This window comes from Tachypleus tridentatus, chromosome 1 (genome assembly GCF_004210375.1).
Source record: "Tachypleus tridentatus isolate NWPU-2018 chromosome 1, ASM421037v1, whole genome shotgun sequence".
NCBI lineage: Eukaryota > Metazoa > Arthropoda > Merostomata > Xiphosura > Limulidae > Tachypleus > Tachypleus tridentatus.
In genome coordinates this window covers 87,733,168-87,758,579 of record NC_134825.1, presented here as the reverse complement: position 1 = coordinate 87,758,579, position 25,412 = coordinate 87,733,168, and the positions used below count along the sequence as shown (strand labels likewise).

The 25,412-nt window shown below is 32.6% G+C and overlaps 1 protein-coding gene across 5 annotated transcripts in view; it reads right to left on the bottom strand.

Annotated features, from left to right (window-relative positions):
• The window catches only part of LOC143255007 (uncharacterized), a 53,000-nt gene extending 37,679 nt beyond the window's left edge, over positions 1 to 15,321 (bottom strand). Inside the window, exon 1 of one of the 5 annotated variants that reach the window (XM_076510023.1) lies at positions 15,183 to 15,321. The gene's annotated coding sequence lies outside the window, so the exon portion shown is untranslated. The other 4 variants (XM_076509996.1, XM_076510013.1, XM_076510033.1 and 1 more) reach the window with 4 other exon arrangements.
• Positions 15,322 to 25,412: the final 10,091 nt, after the last annotated feature.

Below are 25,412 nucleotides of genomic sequence, written 5' to 3'. Positions count from 1 at the left end.
TAAAAAAAAGACTGGACAGTCACATAATACAAACACAAACAAAAAATATCTTCCTTACAAATGGTTGTTTTGATAAAACATAAATATTACTATTAACTAGAAGTAGATAAAACTGTTTTGATAAAACACAAATATTACTATTAACTACAAGAAGAAGAAACAATAACATTTATATATTTCATAAGTTAGTTTCAGACTGCCTTTTTTAAAACTTTTTTTACATTATGGATATAAAACATACTTGCAGACGCACTTCATTTATTTTCAAGTTGTGTATTTTAAGTATATATCATGTTTACTTATTTTTACTGAACTTGTAGTTATGAACAATCTTTTTTTTTCTAGAAACCTTAAGAAAAAATAGTCTACTGTCTCCTCAAATAAAAGCTTACCTACAGCTTTTGTTTCTAGACATTAGGAAATAATCAACTACACAAAAAATAAAACCTGGTAAAGATATTCCATTAATTAACATTTTCACAGTACCTTATTATATGCAAAACATTTGTTATAGATAAAAGGAAAAACAGAAAGTTTATGACTATATGCATAAAAATAATGTAAAAAGAGTCAACAAGACATTATGCAACAAATTCAAGTTTACATAACTGATCAAAAGATGGAAAACCTTGTTATAATAACAATTTCAACATAAGTGAAAGTCATTTAACATTTATACACAGCAGAAAGAACCAAATTATACTATGTCACAAAGTTATATAATTTTGCATTTTTATGCTCTTTCAAACTGCACAGCATATTTATATGGTTCACTATTTTTCTTAATAATGCAACTTGTGTGTCGCAAGAAAAAACAGTCTATATCCTAATCTCAGACATATGCTAAAGAAATATCATATTAGTATAATTTGTTTTCAGACATTTGTAAAGAACTATTCAAGGGTTATCTATTCTAGCTGTTCCTAATTTTCTAGTGACAGACTAGAGAAAAGAAAGTTAATCAACAGCACCTATTACCAACTTTTGGGCTGCTTCTGACTGACCAAATAGTGACATCTGATCATCATTCTTATATGCAACCATAAGCCCAAATAGTAAAACATTTTCTTCTGGCAATAACAGAACATCAACAATGGACCCATTGATCCATAACCAAGCATGCTAACCACTGAGTCATGATAAGACCTAGGGTGGGATAGCAGAAAGGTTGAAGAATGTCTGGTAAATAAATAAATAAAAGAACAGACAATATCTGATCTTCAAAACTGTATTAACACGTTTAGTCTTGTAAACTACGTACTATAAATAATTATCTATAATATTGTTTGAACCATGCCTGAACTATTTCTATCAAATTTTATTCATTTGATTACAATCTTATGCAACTCTGTGACTTTCATCTTTCAGAATCAAAGCTACCATACCCTATCTTTGTTCTTTATAAAACCAGAATATAATTTACCACTGAGCAAAAAAACAAAAAAGAAACAAATTGGTCACCTTTAAACTAAAAAATATATAAGGTAAGTTACATTATGCATAAAATAATCTTATTAATCTTACCTGTTAAATATAATGCCTAAATTGTATATGGTAAACAATATAAAATATAAATAATAACACTAATCACTGTCCAATGACCTTAAATACAAAGAATGCTATATAAAGCTCTTATAAAACATATTTAGTAATTGAGGTATTTACAGATAAGAATTCTTCTAAGCTTTACTACAAATACTATCTAATTTAAAAACTTGTATATAATGTAACTAAGTGAAAGCAAAAATATAAAATGAAAATTAAATGTTCTATGCTATAAATAAATGAAGCAATATAATTCATATTCAAAAACTAAGTACAGCAGATATGCAAACATATAATTATGATGTTATAATACAGCTTGGTCATGGCAGCAATGGCATCTTATTGAGGGCACTGGTGGGTAAAAATGTCAGTCTTGGCATTAGTGGTTATACTGGTAGATACCACACATTTTATTTGAAAACTTACCACATTAAAATTTCTGACAAGAGTATACCATTTTTAAATGTAGAAGAGAAAAACCATTAATTTGTGTTCATGCATTGTAAAAAGCTTTCATTACTTCAAAAATCGATTATCTAGTTTAATTTTTAAAAAGAAAAAGTTACTCTCATAACTACAACTTTTCAACCAATGCCACACAGATGTAAAATAAGCAAAAACTCAAACCCATATAATACATAAAAACTAGATTTATATGTAAATATATTTTAAATCCTACTAATGGACTGTATAAATTTAAGCTCTACAAACTAGATCAGTATCATGGATTCTAATTCTAAAAATCACAAAATTATACCTGTTGCCTGGCGACAACTAACAACAGAATTACTGTCGATGTGTACAAGTTTATAACTACATGTACGAAATATTGAATAACCATCTAGTAAGAACTGACACTTTATTATGAGAGTATAAAGACTGTAGTCTTTATTATTTTTTGAAGTTTTAAACTCACAATGAGATGATTATTCAATAATTAACGTTATTTAGTGAGAAATGATCTATCTGTATAACGCACATTACATTTATAATAAATGAATATTTTTGTTTAAAAATAAACAAAAGTATTTTGATATTATTCGATTTACTGCAAGTGTTCATGCGGTACTATACACCGTCCGTATGAAAGCCTATCATTAAAGTTAAATTGCACATCTACTTCAAACATACCACTGAAACAGATCTACTAAATTAAAGACAAAATTCTAAATTAAATAAATCTTTATAATTATTTCTTTACCTTTTTGCGTGCTCGACAGTTCGAAACGTAACAAAATCGAATGCGGCACATAAAGATCCTGTTATGGCCGCCCGTTGGAACCCGTATCTCCCACAACGCCTTGCGGCCATGCAGTAAAGACGACAACAGTGAACCGGTTTATTTCTTGGTTTGTCGAAGCGATAAACGACTTTCAATTTTATATGCTTACTATGATGTATTGCCCGCAAGGGGGGAGAGGGAATGAAGGAGATCGATAATTTCACAGGCTTGTATACACAAAAGCGATACTTTTGATTACTACTGAAAAATAAAACGTGCGATTCTTTAAGTGTTCACTCCAACGTACGCATCGACAGAACTGTAATCCTTATGCCACTTTATGTCAAGTTGCCGAATACAATATACACACTGATCGAATTATTCTTAATGAATTTATCCGAAACCTATGTAATAACTTGGTAATAGTCTCAAATTCTGGTACTCACGTGCAAACGAGCTTCAGGCGAAAACAAATAAAAAGTCATTGGCAAAAGTTGGCTTTTATTTCTTTCCATCAACCTAAACTGTTTCTTAAATACAAATGTCAGCAAAACAAAAAATAAGTATCATTGTCGATTCGTACAAACGCACACCATGCAGCTTCTATCGGCAATGCTCAGCTGTGTTTCAAGTAAAATTGAGGCGAGGTAAAAGGGACGCCTGACTGAATGCGCGCGACAGGGTAATAGTGAATGAGTGACAAAAAACGACAGTATCATTGCGAGTCGTATTGATCCAATGTATCTAGTGCGCTTCATATTTAAACATAAGTGCCCGTGACAATTAACTTATGATTCAATGAAGGTATCTTTCTCTTCTTATTGTACAGAGGAAATTTACCCAAACATAACTGTGAAACACAGACACACCTATCGAAATATGTGGAGAGTACATGTTACGAAAACGACACAGTTTCCATGCATTGCGATACCAATTAAATTCAAATAAAAGTTCCAATCAAATTAAATCTAAGTTAAGCAATGTAAAAACGTAACACTTTGTTGTAACTATTTTCAGTATACTTCTCTTGAATCTTAACTTTTCATTATATAATAAAACTATAAGCTTACAAATCAAATCATATTAATTTATAATACACCACAAGAACAAAATATAAGAAGAATTAACAAATGCCCACTGTGCTTATTCAAAATTCAGTAGTTTTAAGAATTCCAGTTTCTCTTTCACTGGGGCAGAATCACATATTGTTGATTTAACACCAATTTCTGTACAAGTTTGATCTTGAAATCACTACAATCCAAATTTAACCAATCTTGTTTGTGTCATGGCTGATCTCAAATAGGCTTGAAATTAAATTCTGAAAATTTTCTTACTCCAGTAATAAATAAAACCAGTACAAGTCACAGTTCATTTTTAATAATATCACTATAGTCTAGCACACAGATTTCCCGTAGAGCAAAAGGTAGGTCCAATGACTATCATATCGTACCACAGAGTATGGGTTCATTAGTTTTCAAAGTGCAACTAATTTTGTCACAAAGGAGTCAACAAATAAAAAGGTACAATCTTAATAACAACAACAAAAGAAAAAATGAAATAAATCATAGAAACGTGTTTGTTGTAGTTGTGTTAGGCTGGTGGAAAGGTAAAATGTGAAGAAAATGTACAGGTACCAGTTGCTTAAATGAGCCAGTATCACGAGGTCTATGCAGTATTTCAGCAAATCCTTTGGGCTCCTTTCAGACAAGTCAGCAATGTAACAGAAGTATGGTATTAAAGTGCACTGATATTGGTCAGGTTTGTTTTAGAATTTTCATGCAAAGTAACAAAAACTGTCCATAATTTTGAACTTGCATACTAGATAAAAGGTAGATATTCAACACCACAAACAAACAACTCTTGTCTGAGAGCAGTATTTGATTATTACATTTATGCTTCACCAATGACCGCAAAGTGAGAAGCACTTATTTTCTACAGCAAAAATCCTGGGTCATGACTCTCAGATTCACAGTCCAGGAAGGTTAACTATTAGTCATGTATGTCCTGATATCTAAGGTCACACAGAACTAAAAGAAATAAATGGATGCAACTCACAAATAAAACAGAATCTTTATCTACAGAACACAGTTTAGATATGTAACTTACTGGTCAGTTTCTGACTCACAGTACACACTGCAACTGAATGCTGGGGTATAGAGCAAGATATGATAAAAGAACTAAGCAACAAAGAATAACAAAATACTACACTATTTAATTAAGCCAGAATCTCAGTGCAGTATTCCAAAATCTTCAGATTATTTATGTAAACAGAAATTCATATTAAACATATTTAGTGAAAACAAGTCCTCTCTTACACTACATTAGTGTCAGTACCACTTCTATGAAATAACTCCACTCCAGAAACAGAACCAAGCAAATATATATGTCTGTGGAGCAAGTGTTTTAGTATTTAAGTTTTGATTCAGGCAGAAAATTAGTGTAAGTATAAGACCTTCTAACATCTAGCTTACATGGATTTCACAACTACATGCAGAAATTCTGCAGGAGTGTTTGGAAGATTTATTCCAATAAACCTGAATAGAGATTTACTGTACACTAATTATGGAGGAATAGAATGCATTTATTTGTTTTCAAGTATAAATGCTACACAGTGTTTAGCCATGTACACCATGGCTATCACACCCCATGTTGTTGCATTATAAGTTCTCAAATTCTTCTCTGAGCCACTAAAGAATAGTAAAGTACAGGAATAATAAGTTATGTCACTGTAGTTCCTTAAACCTCTTTTTCATGAACAGTTTTGTTAAAGAACTAACCTTAATATATTGAGGTAATTTAAACTTGAACCTGACCTCTCAAAGGTTAGTGGACAAACTGTTAAAGAACTGTGATGTCTACCAGTCACACCAATAGAATTTGAATCTAATGAAGATGGCTCTGTTTCTCCTAAGCTTAGGATAATAGGCTCTCCATCAAAATCCTAAATGTTCTTTACTTAACTGTGTAGAGGACGAAGTAAAATTATATAAGAGCTTACCAGCAATCACCTTGAATAAGAGTATTCTGATGTAGTACAGTATGATTTGATTCAAACTTCCATTTCCAGCAACAAGTTTACAGTCTCAAAGGGTTTTCTAAATGACAGGAGATATTGTTACTGCAGAAAAGCATGCTTACACCTTCTTCTTCTTGCAAAAATACTATGATGCAAGTTTAAATAGTTTTTAATATCAGGTTCAGAGACATGAGGTGTGAGCCAGTTCAGCTGACAATTGTTTTAGTCTAGTTTGTTTTTGAATTCCTATTCTATAAGTTTCAAGTTTGTCACCTTTTTAAACTCTTAATGTTTAAATGATCATAAGTGTTTAATTTTGGGTAGCTAGTTTTATTTCTATTAATCAATGATCCTAATCTATTAATGATCTATTAATCAAATTAATCATATTAACAATGTTGTGAAATTACACATTTACTTGTTGTCAACTGTGATGACAAGTAGTATTCCAGTCAGCCTGAGACACATTATTCATTCCACTCAATAAATATGCCATTAGCTACTCAATATGTCTATCCATTTCTACTTTTTCTAGCCAATTTCATATAAGTTTATAAGAATTGAAATTAATCTTTTTATTTTTTAATCATTAACTAAAGACAAGTTGCATCAAAACAATAACAACAAGTTTTGTTAGAAGAAAATCAACATCATCATTAAACAATGTGTCAGTGTGTAAGGGCTTTTTAATCTATAGTTAAATATGAGCTTGAACTATAAAAACTTGTCTAATAACACATGATGGGGTGGTTTATAAATATGAATAATTTGACAGTTGTCCATATAAATTAGGAAGATTTCAGAATTAAAATGAAAAATGAAAGATTTAAGTATAAGGAACTTTTTAGCACTGCTTAACTCAGAAGTACAATTACAAATTTATTACACGTATTAAAACCTGTTTAAATTTTTCAGACACCAAGCTTACTTACAAAAATGGCAGGAAAGGTTCCTTGAAAGAAAATTATGACATAAATCTGGATAAACAAAACTTGGTATTGATATTACACTATAAACGTGATGTTCAATGACAGCTAAACTTGAGTATGGAGACTAACAACATGTTGTTGGAAAGCAACTAAGCTTGAATACAGACTAGCAAGGCATTATTTGGTGGTAGCCAAGTTTGTAAACAGAGAAGAGTAACGTAATGTTGTATGGTAACTAAGTTTGAGTATGGAGTGGATTAACCTCAGAATGCAAGAAATGCATATTCACACTAAATCAAATCAAACAGTTACTGCTCAAATCCTGAGAAATTTCAATATGATTAAAACCCAGATATCATATTTAAAAAGGAAATTAGTATAGGAAATAACAATTTAATAAAATTTTTGAAGAAGGAAACAAAAACACTTTTTAATTTAATTTTCAAGATATAAAATGGGGAAAAAAAAATTATGGTGTTTCTTGGTTCACATGAAACTAAATGATGCTTGTGGTTTTATGTTTATGAGTCAATTAAGATGTTTGAAATAACAAATACATAATATCACTTATGTACATTAAAACTTGCTGTATGTCATTTTTGCATAGTCAAATTGCATTTAAAATTTCAGGGCTATACTGCTTTTATGTAGTCTCAACTTTTAAAAACAACACTGACTGCAGTGCATGTACTGTATGATTGTATTCTGATAAAGCATGCATAACATATTTTTATTTCTATGAAAATAATTTGATTGCTAATTTGTATAAACAAAGGAAATGTAAAAAATAAAAAGGATAAATTTAGACAGCTTTTAAGCAACCTTAAACTATTCAATTATAAACAAAATGTACTACTTTTAATACACAGCTAACATGGGACAAGAAGTAATTTTTTTATATAAAACTCACCTAACTATGTAAAAATTCCAATCCTAAGTAAACATATTATGACTAAAATGCAGTTGAGCACAAATGAGTAATACTTGGTATTCCTTGCTAAGGTCAAAACATCAATCTGAATGTTGCTAAACAACGATTGAGTCAATCCACTGTGGACATCCTTAACCAAATAATGCTTCTGGAATTATTTTAATATGTTACATGAATAAAAAATGTGGCCTAGCTAACTAATGAATCAATATTTGCTGTAAAACTCTTATCAGTATTATAAAAAAGTGTAGCTACATGTATGACTTCCAATTTTGATTTCATTCCTTTAAGTTTCATGTTCAATCCCTTTTTGCAAGACTTTTTTCACACCTAAGGCATCTTTGATAAGAGGATATTGTATAGATTTTAAAAGATTTTATGAAAATTAATGTGTTAGTTAAAATAATCAAACAGTACTTTCTCCAGGAAGGGGCCAAAGGCCATGTGAATGGGTCACCTGTTTTGACCACTTGCACTAGTAGTGTGTTGTTCATCAGTTAATCAAGGATGCTAAACATTACAATCTGTATTGTTGTGATATGAGAAATACATACACATCATGAATCTCGAGAAAAAGTATACATTCTGTAGGCTCCGGCAGAGCATGACATATGAACTTCTAAAGCAAGAAATAAAAATATTTGATACTTTTAATAATGTTTTATTCACCCTTGAAACATTTTCTGGAAATCTGCAAATTACATCCAGTTTTAGTCGTATACAGCAATACTGCTAATATTCCACAACATGCTTGTAAATACCAATTTAAATGTGACAAGAAAAATCTAATATTCCTTATAATAAACACATTCAGATCTCTGTGTCAGCTTTTAGAATAGAGCCAAATGTGTTCTAGTATATACAGTAATTATACCCCTCTAAGTAAATTTGTGAATAAATCATAAAGAAAATGAAATTATTTCAGTTTTATCATGCAAAAAACTAACAATGTGATTTTTTTGAATGGTATGTGTATTCTATAAATACATTTTGCAATCCTTTTCAGACAGACTTAGCAAGGCTAAATTCAGAAACATTAGCACTATCATTATACACACAAATCACACACACAAACATATATTAAAATACGGTCTAAAACATTTGGTTTAATGTTATTAAACAAACATACGTGCATCATATCATCTTTTCAGAATCCAGACATAAGATTTTCATTTCTAAGAATGGTCTTTCTGTTCAGACATAATGCAATTAATATTACTTTTGTACCTGTTACTTAAGTTTATAGCCCTTCTTAGCACCATGCTCATCACTACTGTCACTTTTTATAAAATCAATAATAAAACAAAATACATTAAACAGGATGTTAGCAACTGTGAGTCATATCACAAACCCGACCCAAACCATAACCTCATTATATACTGAATTACAACATCAGGCAACAAAATTCAGTTACCACATGTTAATTAAGCTTTGGAATGGCCTCAAACACACTCATCAGATAATATGTGAAAATCATTTGTTTAGAGATGGATCATTATGTATAGTAAAACTAAATAATATACACTTTTATGTATGTCATTATTCTATGTGCAATCTTGTAAAATAGATTTAGATATTTTGTAATGTACACCCTTTTAAATAAAAGTACTTTATATGATCTTTCAAAAAATATTTAATAAAAAGCAAATATTCTCAATGGTTTGATATAAATATTACTGCTAAGTTTCCAAGTACATTAAATTTATTCTTTGTATTATTTACTCACTTCTTCAACACAAGTCCTCTTATCATCACTATTTACAAAAAAACTTCTACGTAACGAGTTTGAAACCACAATTAGTGACTGTGACAATTAAAATTTGGATTATTGAGGAGTTTCTGAAATTGTATGTCGTCTCATGGAAAAGCTGAAATGCAGCCTTAATAGAGAACATCATGATGTTTTATCAATAACAATCAGTTTGATTCTACAATGTAGATTGTGCTGATGTTCCAAAGTTTTAATTTTTCAGTGTTATTATAAATAATCACATTTTTGAGTTCAGGTTGTTTCTAGTGTTTCTTTGTTATAGAGCAAAGCTTTGTCCACCATGGGAACTCAATCCTCTGATCTCAATGTTGTAAGTCTGTAGATTTATTGCTATCACATTAGGGACCCATAATTTAACAGACCTTTCCTTTAAACTCATGTGATTTCTTACCAATTGTTTCTAGACACAATTTTATTATTTGAATATTAAGCTACAAAACTTGACCAAACAATCTTTTCTGTTGATTTCAATTATTATTCTGAAAACAAAACACTCAGTTTAACAAAGGTGTGAAAAAATATTGCAATTCAAAAATGAACTTTGGGAACTAAGATGGAATGAACATCAGTATCAGTTTACTTTTTGGTAATAAAATGTCTTATTGTCCTCTGTAATGTACTTAGTAAAGTTTCTATGGTTATTTGTTAGGTCTCATTAGTTATCAATACAGATATACAAGCCCCTGTCAAACTGTTTGCTGTGTATAACACACTATGACAGCATATCATGCACCCACTCTGTAACATCCAATTTTTTTCAAGCTTGTGTATATGGTATCTTTTTACTTATATTAATTTGAAATATCTAGTACTGATTCCACTCATTTATTCTTCTTAACTGTTCAGTAGACAAGTTAGTTAAGATACTAAACATTATTATACAGCCCAACCAATCATTCGTTTCACTTCTCGTCACCAAGTTGTATTGATTTCAGTGAATCCCAACACTGTCACTCTGGACAAAGATAAATAACGTGACTAGACTCTACGTAATAGTGTACGATACGTTCAAAATATAATGTTTTATTCAACTTTTACCCACCACAGTGAACTTGATTTAAGATTACAAGAATTAAGTGAATGTCCACTAAAACACATTGTCCAGGGTTACTGATGAATAAAATTTCCAAAACCAGTATCATTCAGTTACGTGATCAACCAAATGGTAGTTTGGCTTCATGTTTATTTCTTCGTGCGTTCTGAAGCGTGATCAATTATGACGTTTCACCCCGATAATGGTAGTGCGGATTTCATCCCATATAGCATTAATATCCTTTGTGAGAAACATGTTAATTACAAATTACACAATAATAAAGTGCAGGTATAAATACTAAAAATTAAATATTTTTAACTATTTATTTTTTTACTAAAATTCTAAACGTTGCTAATGCATGTTTTCTGATAATTTTTTTCTATAGATTTTCCGTTCCTTTTGGAACTTTTTTTTTGATACCGTGTAAAAAAACAGTTACAGATCCCTGGGTAGTGTTTATTTATGACAATAAGAAAAAATATAGAATACACTTACCTCAATTTTTGAAACATATAAACTACAGCAAGGGTCATTCTTTGAAGTCAAACACAAATTCACCTTTTTTAAGTGTTTACAAAACCATTTATAATCAGTGTTGCAACGCGTGTTCGATAGTTGGCTACCACTGTAATGTTAGTGTTACAGAAAGAACACCAATAACAGTTCAATTACATCAACAGTCCACCGTTTGGCATATGTAACTGAGCTTTAACTGTTAATGCTGACAATCATAAACACTGATACTTACACAATCCAAAGCTTATTCAGTGGCAAACTAATGTCCAAAGGTTAACTGCAAAACTGTTACATAGAAAATCTTTTCTAAAACGTCTAAAAAGAATTGCTTGTTTCTCATTAGCGAAAACTCAACCTCGTCTTCTGACCATTCAAATTGAAACCCTGAGTTGATGTGCAGAAGGCTTCACAGTTTCTGACGTCAAATACTGACGTCATTGTATATGTGTGTTTTTGACAAATTTACCTGAAGTTTAAATTTCTGATTTTAAAATAGATAAGATAAAAACATGACGTGTTTTTATTCTTTAGTTTAAAAATAGAACATAAGTTGAACATGAAAAATAATTACAAACAATAGCACAGAAAATACAAATAACCTGCGATTCTTGATAAAAAAAAAAACACAACAAAAACGGTCGATTGTTATTGATCTGCAGCAGACCATACAGTATAAGCGAACGAAATTGATTGAATCTAATCCTTCCACGTGACACGTTTCTACAGGCAGCGTTGGCGTAAATACTTCAGCGCATAGAATACGTTCCACATGAAAATCAATACGCTGAAAAAAAAACGTTTTCATTTTTTCATTTCATACTTCCTACATGACATTTTCTTTTTTCATTAGCTATATACATTTTGAGTTACGTTAAAATTAAAAAAAAAAACGTTCAATGTTACATATTCACTTAACAAATATCGGATTATTCAGAACAACGTAACAGGATTACAAACGCTCACGATTAGTCAAATAAAATGTCTTTTTTAATTAACAACATATACGATTACAAATTTTACATTACAAGCTTCAATTAATATTTATAAGTACACACAAAGTATAAAAATTAAATAGCAACTGCAGACTGAAAACAAATCTTACTGTTTGGAAGAAAACCTGAAAAACCATCACTGAATTTGATTTGTTTCTCAAAAGAAATTAAAAATAAGACTTAATCTGTTACTGCTAGTAATAGTAAAACGTATTCTAGACGACGCTACTATTTGTTCTTTTATTTGAAACCAAAACACGTAAAAATTTATTATTTTCCAAGTAAAGCCCCTTACCTCTATCGTGAGAGAGGAAGTTTCTTTGTTTAATTTTGAATTTCGCGCAATGCTACACGATGGCTATCTGCGCTAGCCGTCCCTAATTTAGAAGCCTAGAGAGAAGGTAACTAGTCATCACGACCCACCGCCAATTCTTGGGCTACTCTTTTACCAACGAATAATGGGATTGACCATCACATTATAACAACACCACGGCTGAAAGGGCAAGCATGTTTGGGATGACGTGGATTCGAACCCACCTGGCCATGTCAGGCCTAAAGGAGAAATGAGGAGCCAAACTTCTGAACACCCCCAGTAATCTTTTGTTTCACTTCAGAAGAACTTATACCAAAACAGCACCAAGAATTTGTTATTGCTTATTAGAGCACTGCTAAGTAAACAAGTGACGAACCAAAATTTTATAACATTTGACATATACATAAACAGATTAATATTTCCATAATTTATAACTTTTAAAATAATTAGTTTATTAAGTACCCAAACTTTTTCCATTTTGGAACCTTGTAACATTTTGTTCCTTTCAAAAACTTGTGCTGTTTACTACTTACATTAAACTAAAAATCAGAGCATTCTTGATAGGATGGGGGTTGCTTAACAAAAAGCTTGGGATATATTTCTCACTCTTTCACAGTGATATTAACTAATTCTGTGTGTTTTCAAATGTGACATTAAAACTAAAATATTTGGCATTATTTCATATTTTATGATGTGTAACAAAATAGCAGATGCTATTATGGCCATAATATGGCATAACACAATTTACTTTTAATGTTAACACAACTGTTAAATTCTATCAAAAAGTTTGTCATCTTTCAACAAATATTTAACAAAAGCATTGTATTCCTTAGGTTTAAACAATATTTTACAATTTTACAAACTACCACTTTCAAAGAACTGAATAAAATTCATTCCGTGAATGAAAAAGTATTTATTGCAAAAAAATACTTCTACACAAAAGATGTAGCTAAGATGGGTAAAACAACATTGAGCAATTAAATTCTAAATGCTACTTTTATTCAAAAACTGAGCTATTAATGTAGATGCACTTCTGTTATGAGTACATGCGATTAACACATATATCAGTTTCAGCACATTTGAGTCAAATGTCTTCATCAAAACAACATCCCAATGCATCTTAATTAAGAACAATGAAACTTTCCTAATAAGAGGAAGCCATTTGACCCATCATGCTCTTTTGATTGTTAGAAACCTTGCAAAAAACACAAATTAGACACAAGATATCAGCTGTGGCTTCTATAATAAACTGTGTAATTTTTAGTAACATTATGTTGAGCCTGCAACTATCTGCATTAACAGAATTTTGCAATGGTAAACTCAGAAACTCCTAAACATCTTATGTTACCATCCTCTGCAGGTGAAGCCACACACTGATTCTGTTATCTGTAGGGTAACTAATACGCTTTAGCAATGTAGTCTGTAGTTACACTTGTATTCCCATAACCCATGAATACTATTCAAAACACAAGGGTTTCACAGCTATCATGCCTTATATCAAATACAGTTTACAACAAAACTCAAATACCAAAATATTGCTAACATTTTCTAATTATATTTTTGAAGCTTATAGAAAATGTACCAAAATAGCAAAATAAACAGGTATTAATTCCCTTCTGACCAACTTACAATACATTTCAATTTCCTTATTATCATTGCTGTGGCTATTTCATACCTCATGAATACATATATACATGCTTGCACTACTACAACTTCATACTATCTTTTATATATAAACAATATGATTTATATCTTAGAAAGAAAGCTGAGATTAAAAATTAGGATACTTCAATATTTTTTGCTGTCCACAATATTACTTAACTGTAGAATTTAGTATCTTAATATATAACTAAAAACAAACAAGTTTTTGCTTCCAAGGAAAATACTCTTGAATCCTTTAGCTCCAAACTGTTCAAATATTTTACAACACAAATATATTGGAAATGTCTGTGACATATATTTTCATCCACAAGCATAATTTTGCAGCACTTTGTAAAATATGGCTAGAATTTGCAGATACATACATATAGTGTTAAACATGTCACCTGTGATGACATGGTTCAAAGTTTCAGCAATATTTCACTGTATTAGCATAAAGAAGTTATTCATATAATGTGCAATTAACCCTTTGTATACTTCCCTGTTCCTGTGAATAACATTACGTTCTTTAGTTTGAACTGCTGAGCTTGCATCTTTCAATAATTTTACATGTGGTTGAACAGGATTACTGTGATTCAAGTTTCTTTGGTAATTTTTGGTGATTTTGATGTGAAATTAGAAGAGTTCTCTTCATTAGTGTAACATGCAGTTTGTAGAGAAATTTGATGTTCCATAGTGGTAGGCCTGATTTTAGATATGGCCTATCATATTTGGTTGGTTCTTAGAAATTTTTATTTGTTGAGCATATGTACTTTTATATTCTACTGAAAAATACTGCTACATCAAGTTTAACTCTTCAGTACTATACTAAAGAACATTCTTTTACATTTAGTTTAACAATTATTTCCTATAACACTCTACTGTAGAATACAGTGTTAGATCAAATTTAATTTTTTTTAAAAACCTTAAGTTTACAATCTGTATATGCACACTGTAACAGAGACAGAAGAATACAAATGTAATGACATACAAGCTCCTTGGTACACATATTCTCTACAATCAACCTAGCTGGATGATAAGGGTCGAATAACTTTCCTATGTTGTGAATAAAACAATAAATCCTAATATGATGTATTAATTGCTCAGACAGAAATAAAAAGTAACAGAATATAGATCACTAATAAGAAAAAAACTATGGCTTACACTATTCAAAAATAATAAAGTATTTTGTCTGAAATAAAACAAACTGTAACAGACTTATCAACATACTTCAGAGAGAGAAAGTAAAACAGAATAACAGTTCAGTAAAACTTACCAAGTAATCTTCTGTACAGTTTGGTATATGCAATATATTTCAACTACATACTGTTTTGTTGCTTGAGGTTAAAACCTGTATGTGAAGTGAAATTTCCTTCAGTCTCTTCTTTTCTTGAAGGTTGACTAGAGTTTTCATGACAGTCACAGGTACACTTTACTGCTAAACCAGTTGCACCAGCCAAACTTTGGCTGTCATTTGTCATCTTTTCTTCAGCTACATCATGGAAAGTTTTATGCTCTACAAAATCAACAGTTATATAATGACAATCACATCCACAACTATGACACTCACATGAGCAAGGAACAGTTTGGTTGTTTGCATGATAATGCAATTGCACAGATTGATTGTCATTTCTTGTTTGGTCATAAATATGCTTGGTCCCTTCTCTATTATATAAAGTTTGGTCCTTTATTTCTTCTTTAAGAAGCATCATTTTATCCACTTTATCTAAATTTTCTCTCTCTTCATTGGATTTATTCATCAGAGTTACTGAATATTCTTCAGAAATTTCTTGCTCCCAATGTAAATCTGACGTATCTTCTGAGGGGTGATCAACCTTTTGCTGTTGAGTATCTTCAATTGTTGTACACTGGATATGTGGTAGAAATTCAAATTCATCACCACTCTGAGATCTTTTACGTATCCTTGGGCTTTGAAGTCCTTCTTCACAAAAATCAAACCAATTTTTGAACTGTCCTTTCCTAGGACTTTTGGGTCTGCTACTGAACTGTTCACCTGGGAGGGTTAGATGAATTTTTTCAACAGTTGGATCTGGCAAGGGTGAAACAGATTGAATATATGCTTCAAGTGGGGCAATATTGATTGGTGTTGTGCTACGAGGTCTTTCAACTGGAATAGTACTAACATCCAGATGTTGTCGCTTAGTTGTTACTTTTGGAAGACTGGTACCTGTTGGAGAGGCAAGTAAAGGAGGAGAGTCTTCATAGTCTATGAAATCTTGAGCAAGAAGTATTTCTGCTTCATAATCATCAGTTTCATTTGTCGTTAAATGTTTTGTAATCTCATCTATTTCTATATCTGAACCTGATGAGTAATATTCTTCACTTCCAACAGTAAAGACTACTTCTGGGGATTCCTTCTTGCTAGTATGTCTCATTTTTATTGTTCCAGAAGTCTCAGATGATTTTTGGCAGATTCTTGACATCCTAGAATCTGTATAACCTTCTAGGTATTTCTGCCTTTTAATTAATTCAAGAACATCTGGAGCACTAGATGAAAGTCCACTAATATGTTTCTGAGTTTGTGTAATGGAAGACTCTTCTGTTTTGTCAGTACATGGAATATACTGTTTTTCCTGAGTTGGTACAGGTTTGGTAGTAGCTGTACAGTTTACCTGAGCTACTGTTTCCTGAATAAAGACACTGGTTTTTTCTCCTTGTTCTTGCTCAACAGGTTTCTGAAATGAGTCAAGGGGTATATCTGAATGTATAATAGTGACTGAAGTAGTAGACTTGCATCCATTTTCTTCTTTTCTTTTTGGAAAAGTAACTGGAGATAATGGTGGAGTGGGAGTTTTACTCACAGGAGTTTTTCTTCCACTTACCTTAAGAAATGAAAAAAATCCACTTTTCTCCTTTTTTTTGGGGCTTTTTTCTTTCTCATCACTAGATATACTCTCATTTTTTTTAAGCTTTGGAGATTTTTGAGGGGAGCGACCACGGAAAATGTCTGTCCAAGAACTTTTTCTAGAATGAGACTTTTCTGCTGGTGAATATTCGCTATCAGGTGTTGGAGAAAGCAAGCTTCCTGCTGATGACTTTCTCTTCCCTTCTTTTGCTCCTACTTTTAGCAATCTAAATTCATTTGTATTTCCAGAAGAACATGAAAGTTTTGCTCCATCACTTGGAGTTAGAGTACACTGAGAATCACCATCATTGTCAATGGGTGATGAAATCTGGGGAGTGGACAATTCAGATGATGTCATGGTTTTAGGTGTGGAAGAACTAAAACCATCACCTCCAGAGATAAGATCACCAAGTTTTAGCCCACTGATATCTCTCTGCTTCACTTCTTTAATGCTATCAGGGCTTTCAAGTTCATCTGATGGCAAATCTTCAAATGATGCCAGTGGTGCAAGTCCAGCTCTTATCTGTTTAGATGGATAGCTACCTTTTTTGACTTCAGCCATCCTCCGAGTACAGTGAGGAAGATTTAACTGTTCTTGTTTTTCTTGCAATATTCCATGTTCTCCCCACCACTTAAAAGCAAAAAACATAGAAAATATTTTTAGAAAATTACCAATAATCACATGTAATATCTTTAATGAATATAATCAAAGCTTGACAAAATATTTTAAACAGACATTATTAACAAAACAAATATACTGAAATGGGTAGGCAACAACTGCATAGGAAAAGCCCTATTGGTTATATGGTGATGTTAAGTAACAACACAGAACCACACCTTGACACTAAATATTTCTAATGGATTTTATTAACTTTATAGCTTGGAAAAACCAAAGATTAATGGTTGTTGGCTTTATGGGTTATTAAATATTATATATTAAGAATCAGAAGCAGTTGCATCACTTGGCTTATAACTCTCTCCCCCAACAAATGGTTTAACCCCTTAAGTTTTGTGATTCAAAGAAATCCCTACCCTAATTCCATGAAATGCAATATTTTAGCCCAAATAATAAACCAAAGTTAAAATATCCCACAAGCTGTCACTTGCTGGTTAAGGTTCACATGTGTAAAATACATTCATGATTTTGAAAAGAATAAACAATATCCAACCACCCTCTCTGAAAATTAATTCTTCCTAAATTTTAATTTATGACCCCTTGTCTTATTGTTTGCAATGTTAAATACAGAAAAGTTTGATGTATCTGTATTATTAATACCTTTAATAATCTTAAACACCTCAATCAAATCACCACTGACCCTTTCTTCTCAAGAGAAAACAAGTTCAGAGATTTTAGTATCTCCCAACAAAACAATCCCATCATGCCAGATATCACTCTAGTGGCTCTTCTCTCAATCTTCCTCAACAATTCAATGTCATTCTTGAAAAGGAAGCCCAATACTGTATATAGTATTCTAAATGAGGCCTTACAAGTGATCTATACAGTCAAACAATATCCCTTGTTCTGTATTCAATATTTCTAGATGCTATCCAAAAATTCTATTAGCCCTATTGCTTGCTATAATACAATGTTTAAATGACTTAAGCGATTTTTCAATCACAACACCAAGATCCTTTTTCTTCAACAACAGTATTTAATGCATTTTCATTTAAATTGTAACAATAGTTTGAACTGTGAAAACCTGCATGCATAATCTTAAATTCTGGATAGTTAAACATTACCTGCCACATACTGGACTAAAGCATCAAGTTATTTAATTCTCCCTTAACTCTGCAGTATCTGTGATACAGTCAGCCACCTCAAAAATCTTAACAGCATCTGTAAACTTTACTATTTTGTTAGTCATTCCAGAGTCAATATCATTAAGATAAATCACAAACAGCAGTGGACCTATGGATTTAATTTTTGTAATTGCCCTTGGTCCACTGCTGTTTGTGATTTATCTTGCCCTTTAAATTGCCCTTTTAATTTTTACAGTGAATATGTATGTTCTGTATATGTATCAAATTATCCTTAAATGCTTCCCACATCTGCTCATGATCCCTTCCCAACTCTTTAATCCAACATACAGAAGTCAGATCATGTCTCATTCCATCAAAATTGACTTTCCTGAAATTTGGAATCAAGGTATTATTCTTCAATTCTACGTGTAGTAATATCCCAAACCTAATAGTGTAATGGTCACTTGTATGTAAATGCTCACCAACCACAACCCAGTCTATCATATTCACATTGGATGCTAATGTTAAATCTAATATAACTTCTTCTATTGTAGGTTCCATCACCAGTTGGTCTAAAAAAGTATAGTGAACAAATTTCAAAAACATACCACCCACACTGTCAAACTCAGAATTTTCCTAATCAATATCCCTCAAATTAATAATCTCCCATAACAACATCTTTTTGAGCTATCATTATGATCACATTACACTTTTCTCATTAACTTTCATATTTGTGACCTAGAGGTCTATGACAAATGCAAGTTACAAGACTTTTCCCTTTATATCCCTTAACATCATTCCCGATTGACTAAACCTTATTGTATTTTCTTTAATAAGCTCTAACTCAACAGAATGCAAATGATTTCTCACATATAAGCTACTACTCTCCCATTTTTTAATATTCTATCCTTTGTAAATAATCTGTATAATGCTATTTAAAAAAATTATACTGTCAAACTTGTTCAAATCCAACCAAGTCTCAGTGATAGTCACAATATCACAATTGGTTTGAATTAATCAGTTTTATTTCTAATACTCCTAGCATTACAACAGGAACAATTACTCATAGATTTTAAAATATGTTCATACTTCATGCCCATTTAACTTGTTTTCCTGTTAAATATTTTTGTATTTTACTAATGTTACAGTCCTCACTGCTGTCTAGCTCTAAATATACCACTACAGCCAAGTTAATAGTTCTTACTAACATGCTAGTCCCTGCCTTGTTTAAGTGTAAGCCATCCATTCTGAAAAGGTTAACTTTCAAACTAAAACCATCCCACAAATCCAACCAGCCTATTTGCTCATCTCTACACATTCAATTCTGGTGATCTAGTTGTTATCTCATCCACAAAATGTATTATTGGCAGTATCCCTGATAAAATCAAGCTATGATCCCTTTCCTTATATCCCCTTATCAATAAGCTCCTCAGATTCATCTTTCCTTGCATCATTAGCCCTAAACTGTACCATAAAAACTACATTGCTATAAGAACATTAACTATCTCTCGTTTTATCATTTATTACCTGTATCCCTGCTTATATTTATTCCACATACTATTCTACCTACATACCTAACTAAAGAGTCATCTACAACTATAACTTTCCTATCCTTTACACTGTCATCCCTTGTGATCCCCTTTGTTTCCCTTACTTGCCCCCCCTCATCACCAGCAAGTGCTTGAAACTGGTTGCTTAACCTAAACCCAATCACATTCTTGCCACTAAATGCATTATTTCCCAGCAAATGGGAAGAAGGAGAAAAGTTCTGGTAGGATGACATTTCTTATGAAACACATGGTAGCATTTGGTTACAGTTCTTCCAGGCCTCAGTAGGAAGAGGATACCTGCCCTAATACTAATAAAAATACATACACTGCATCCAGCTACAACCAACACCAAATTTGCTAGATCTGGTGGTAGAAAAAGGGGCTGCACACCTGGAGTGTATCTCTACTCCAACAACTGGCAGTGTTGGGCAATTTTAAACCAGTCCATCACAGGACAAGGAATACTGGGCAGAACATATGTGAGGACTTATATAAATGGAACACCTAAATCTCCTCCCCAGGAACTGCATCTGGAGGGTGGTAGGTAAGAGAAATATCTCAGTTATGAGGTATAAACTGCAATATTTCTATATGTGGGTATGTACACATACATAGAGAGAGAGAGAGAAAGATGGCAAAATGCTTCAACCAAGACTTGGCAGTGTCTGGAACTGTACTTCAAGTCTGCAGTTGTGAAGGTGTCACACAATTCTAATTGTGGCCATGCTATTCTGAACCAACACTAACCCCAACAGTAATGTGCACCTGGAGGATGATAAGGGGGAGGAATACTATGAGAAGAAAAAGCAACCTGTCAGATACATATACATGAACATTGCAAAGTGTTACAAACAAAACCTGGCAATATCTGGAATTATATATTAAGTCCACGGTAAAAGTCCTGTATAACACTGACAACCATAGAATGTTACCACTATATTCTGAACTGAGTGATATGATGCACTACTCAAGGTGACAGGCCACCATGGTCTCCAACCCCAATGGGTAGAAAATGGTAAGTGACAAGGACTCCCACACTCCACCACTAAAAACAATGTAACAGGTGACTGCTATATCTTACTTTGAAAAGCACAGGTATCACATTTATGGAGTAACTCAATCAATACCTGGAGGCATCTGAAACTGTAAATCAGGTCTGCAGTAGGAAGAGTCTCAATGCCACAGAGTATCAGAGATGGGCAGCAATCCTTGTCTGCTTTACTCATGTCTGTCCTTGAAATTATGGTCTGGAATGAGCATACTTATAAAGCTAAAGACCACTAGAGAGAACTACTTGCAGCCCTAAGAAACACTCTATGGTTTGCATAACCTAATCATACTACATAACTGTTTGAGCATATGACAATTGAAAGATAATACATAACAAACAACTGGCAGCATCTGGAATTGTATGCCAGTACTATAGTAGGAAAAACTACAAAATAATTGACATTGAGCATGGTCACAGGATGGGCAGTGCAAATTTTCAAAAAAATATATATTTCATCAGGCAATAATTGCCACAGACTAGGATCTACAATATTCTAGCAAAAATGCCCCTGTGTAAATAAATAAATAACAAAAACGTAGTAAAGAATACTAAGTCTGTATTAAACAGAAAAAAATATATATGGGGCAACAAAACTGAGAACTTCATAGAAAATTGTGCAAACAATGAGTTATTTTTACTGAGGATGTTAAGTACTACAAAATACATTGCACAAAGAGGAACACATTTTTAATTGAACAATTCAAAGCCTAATCAGTGAAACAAGAAACTTTATATATAAATCACTTCTCTGAACTTTCTAAAGCAGTGGTGCACAAAGTCCGGCCCGTGATGTCCAACAGGAAAGTCAAACACAGAGAGTTCGCGCCTGCACGAAGATTAAGCGCTATAGAAGAATATGCATTAGATTAGATACAGGATGGTTCCATATTTGTGTTAAGCAATAAAGAAAATTTAATAAGCAAATCTCGTTAATGCATAGGCATTTAATCATTGGTGCAATGATGTAATATTTCCATAATTATGAAATCTCACAAGTTCCAATTGTTCTTCGAGATTTACTTATTTTGATATTATTTCATAACAAAAATGGCAGCTAATCGTAAAAGAAAAGTTGACAATGAAAACCGGCAGTTTCATGATGATTGGACTGTGCAATACTGTTTTTTTCAACAACAGAAGAACGTGATTTGTCTGCTTGTCATTCGACAGTAGCAGTGGCAAAGGTATCCAATATAATTGGATAATTGAATCTCTGCAGTGGTCACTGAATCACTAGCAGAATGTTTTCTCAAAGCAGTCAGCAAATTTAGGTGCAACATGTGAGGTCAGTTACGATATTTCGTTGACAATAGCAAAATCTGGTCAACCGTTCACTGATGGTGATTTTGTCACGCAATATATGATTACTGCATCGGAAATGTTGTGTCCGGAAGCAGTTCGCAAGCTACAGACGGTTGCTTTGAATCGTACAACAGTTCAATGAAGAATTTCATACCTCTCAGCAGACGTGACAAGGCAGCTTACAAATAAAGCAGCCAACTTTGTCTACTTCTCTTTGGCAGCAGACGAGTCGACTGACATCAGTTCAACAGCACAGCTACTAGTTTTTGTTTGTGGTGTGTCGTCATCATTTGATATCACAGGGGAACTAATCAACATGGGTTCCATGAAGGATCAAACAACTGGATCTTCTCTATTTGAGGAGACAGTACGACTGTGTAGTAGTGTTTCATTGGATTTCACAAAACTGGTAAGTGTGACAACTGATGGAGCACCAGCCATGACCAGAGAAAGTAGCGGGCTGATAGCACTGCTGATGAAGCATCGAGGAAAGCAGAACATACAGTTAATGAAGTTGCACTGTATTATTTACCAACAGAACCTTTGCGATAAAGAACTCGGTTTTCAGGCACTGATGGCATTAGTGACTACAACCATTAATTTCATCAAATCACGAGGGCTCAATCAGCTTGCAAATCACGTCTCAGCTTTCAGGACAAAGTTGCAGTTGTTGCAGCAGCAAACAGCATCAGGCAACTTTATGTACTTTCCCACTTTTCAGTCACAGCTACAGAAGAATCAGGGCATTGACACACAAGTTTATGTTGGGAAGCTAGATACCTTGATTCAATCCTTCAACTCACGGTTTCATGACTTTGACCAATGCAGATAGTTGATGAAACTTTTTGCTAATCCATTCAGTGTGTCAGTGGATGACTTGTGAGCAGAATATCAGCTTGAACTTACTGATCTCCAAGCATCTGATGAATTGCATGCTATTTACCGAGAAAACAGTTTGCTTGACTTCTACAAAATGTTGCCAGATACATTTGCTAATCTGAAAGAGAACGCACTTGTCCACACCAGGCTTTTTGCATATGAAACTGAACAAAAACAACACTCGCAATCACATGACTGATGATCATCTGGAAGCAGTCTTGCATCTTTCAATGTCAAATATCAAGCCGGACATTTCTAAGCTCGTAGATGACATGCAGCACCATCCATCGCACTGACTTTGCGACAGTTGACATGTCATAACATTTCTTAGAATAATGTGCAAATTCTTTGATGTAATCATTATTTGAGTGTTCTTAAATGTAATGCCCATCTTGTGTAAAACAATTGTAGGACGATTTTAATCTTCACTTTTTTGTGGCCCCCAACGGTTACGAGAAGCCTGTTTGTGGCCCCTGACTCAAAAAGTTTGTGCACCACTGTTCTAAAGCTTTACACTCCTTGATCAGTTTCAATCAAACTGAATCTGCTAGAGGTACCAGGGTTTACCAGGATTTTTTACACAAGTTTAGCATGCATGCCAAGAGAGCTAGAATTAACTTCATTTTATAAGAATAAATTGCATATGCTAATGTAGTGGCAATGTTGGTGAGTGACTGCAGATTTGAGCTAAGGTATCATTGGCAACATGTTTAGCACCTATATATTTGGTTCACAGTGAACTCTCAATCTTATAACAGTGTAGTTGCCATCAGGGTGAACTTTTATGACTAGAAAATGTGTAATATACTGAAAAAGAGACTTGTATATCAGAATGTAAATGGTACAAGGTTAAAGAATGCAACATTTCAAAGAAGAAATCCTTTTACATTCTCTAAGAAAGCAAAAATTACACTCAAACAGCAGAACATGTGAGACAGCATAACCACACCTTAAGCATTACTCTTCATATGCAAAGTGAATGCTTCAGTTACAATGAATAATGATCCAACACAAAAAGTAGACATTGTAATGAACATACTTCCTGATACCATTATGTAGATATTCATAATAATTAGAGGATGATGAAGGCTCACAAACTGAATCTCAAAATCAACAACTGTTTTTATATAAATATGGCTGAAGAAACTGGAATCATAGCAATTCTAATCAACACATTCTTCAAGTTCTTCTGATAAAACCATAATAGATATTTGTGCCTTTGGTCTGCTTAAAGATGGTCTTGTGAAATGATATCCATGTTTAGTGGAGGTTCTTTGAAAAGCTTATAATGATGGGTAGTCTAAGACTAATTTTGTTGTTTTCAACAGAAACTTGTAAATGAGAATTGAAATGTTGCAAAATAGCAAACAATCACAGTCATAAAACAAAGGTTAATTAAGAATGAAAGAAATGGTACCAGTACCAATACAGGATGTAAAATAGCATCTTATAAATATTGTTAAATCGTTTTATGAACCAAAATTTTGAATTACTAGGAAGCAGAATATTTCATGAAATATCAAAAGATTTATATTTTATTGATTAGTTTGTTTTGAATTTCGCACAAAGCTACACGAAGCCAGCAGTGTAAAACTAGAGGGAATGCAGCTTGTTATCATCACCCACTGCCAACTCTTGGGCTACTCTTTTACCAATAAATAGCTGGATTGATCATCACATTATAATGCCACCACAGCTGAAAGCATGTTTGATGTGACGTGGATTCAAACTTGTAACCTTTGAATTATGAGTCGAGTGCCTTAACCACCTGACCATATTTTATTGAACAAAGCCCCGAAAAGCTATACATAATTGTATTTGTTGTAAAAACACTTATGAAACATATCCATATGTTCATGGAAATAGAAATAATGAACATAACAAACAGATAACCCTATGTACATCATTTTAGTATAAGTGAAAAAGATAAAAGTTGTATGTTGAATTTTCAACAAGTAGGATATTCTTGTTAATACACATTCTTTAAACCAACCTAAATTTGAGCAGTGTGTGTATGTGTGTTTTCTTATAGCAAAGCCATATCTGCTGTGTCCACTGAGAAAATTTAATCAGTTTTATAAAAAAGGTGAAAATAAGTTAAACTCATATTATAAAAAT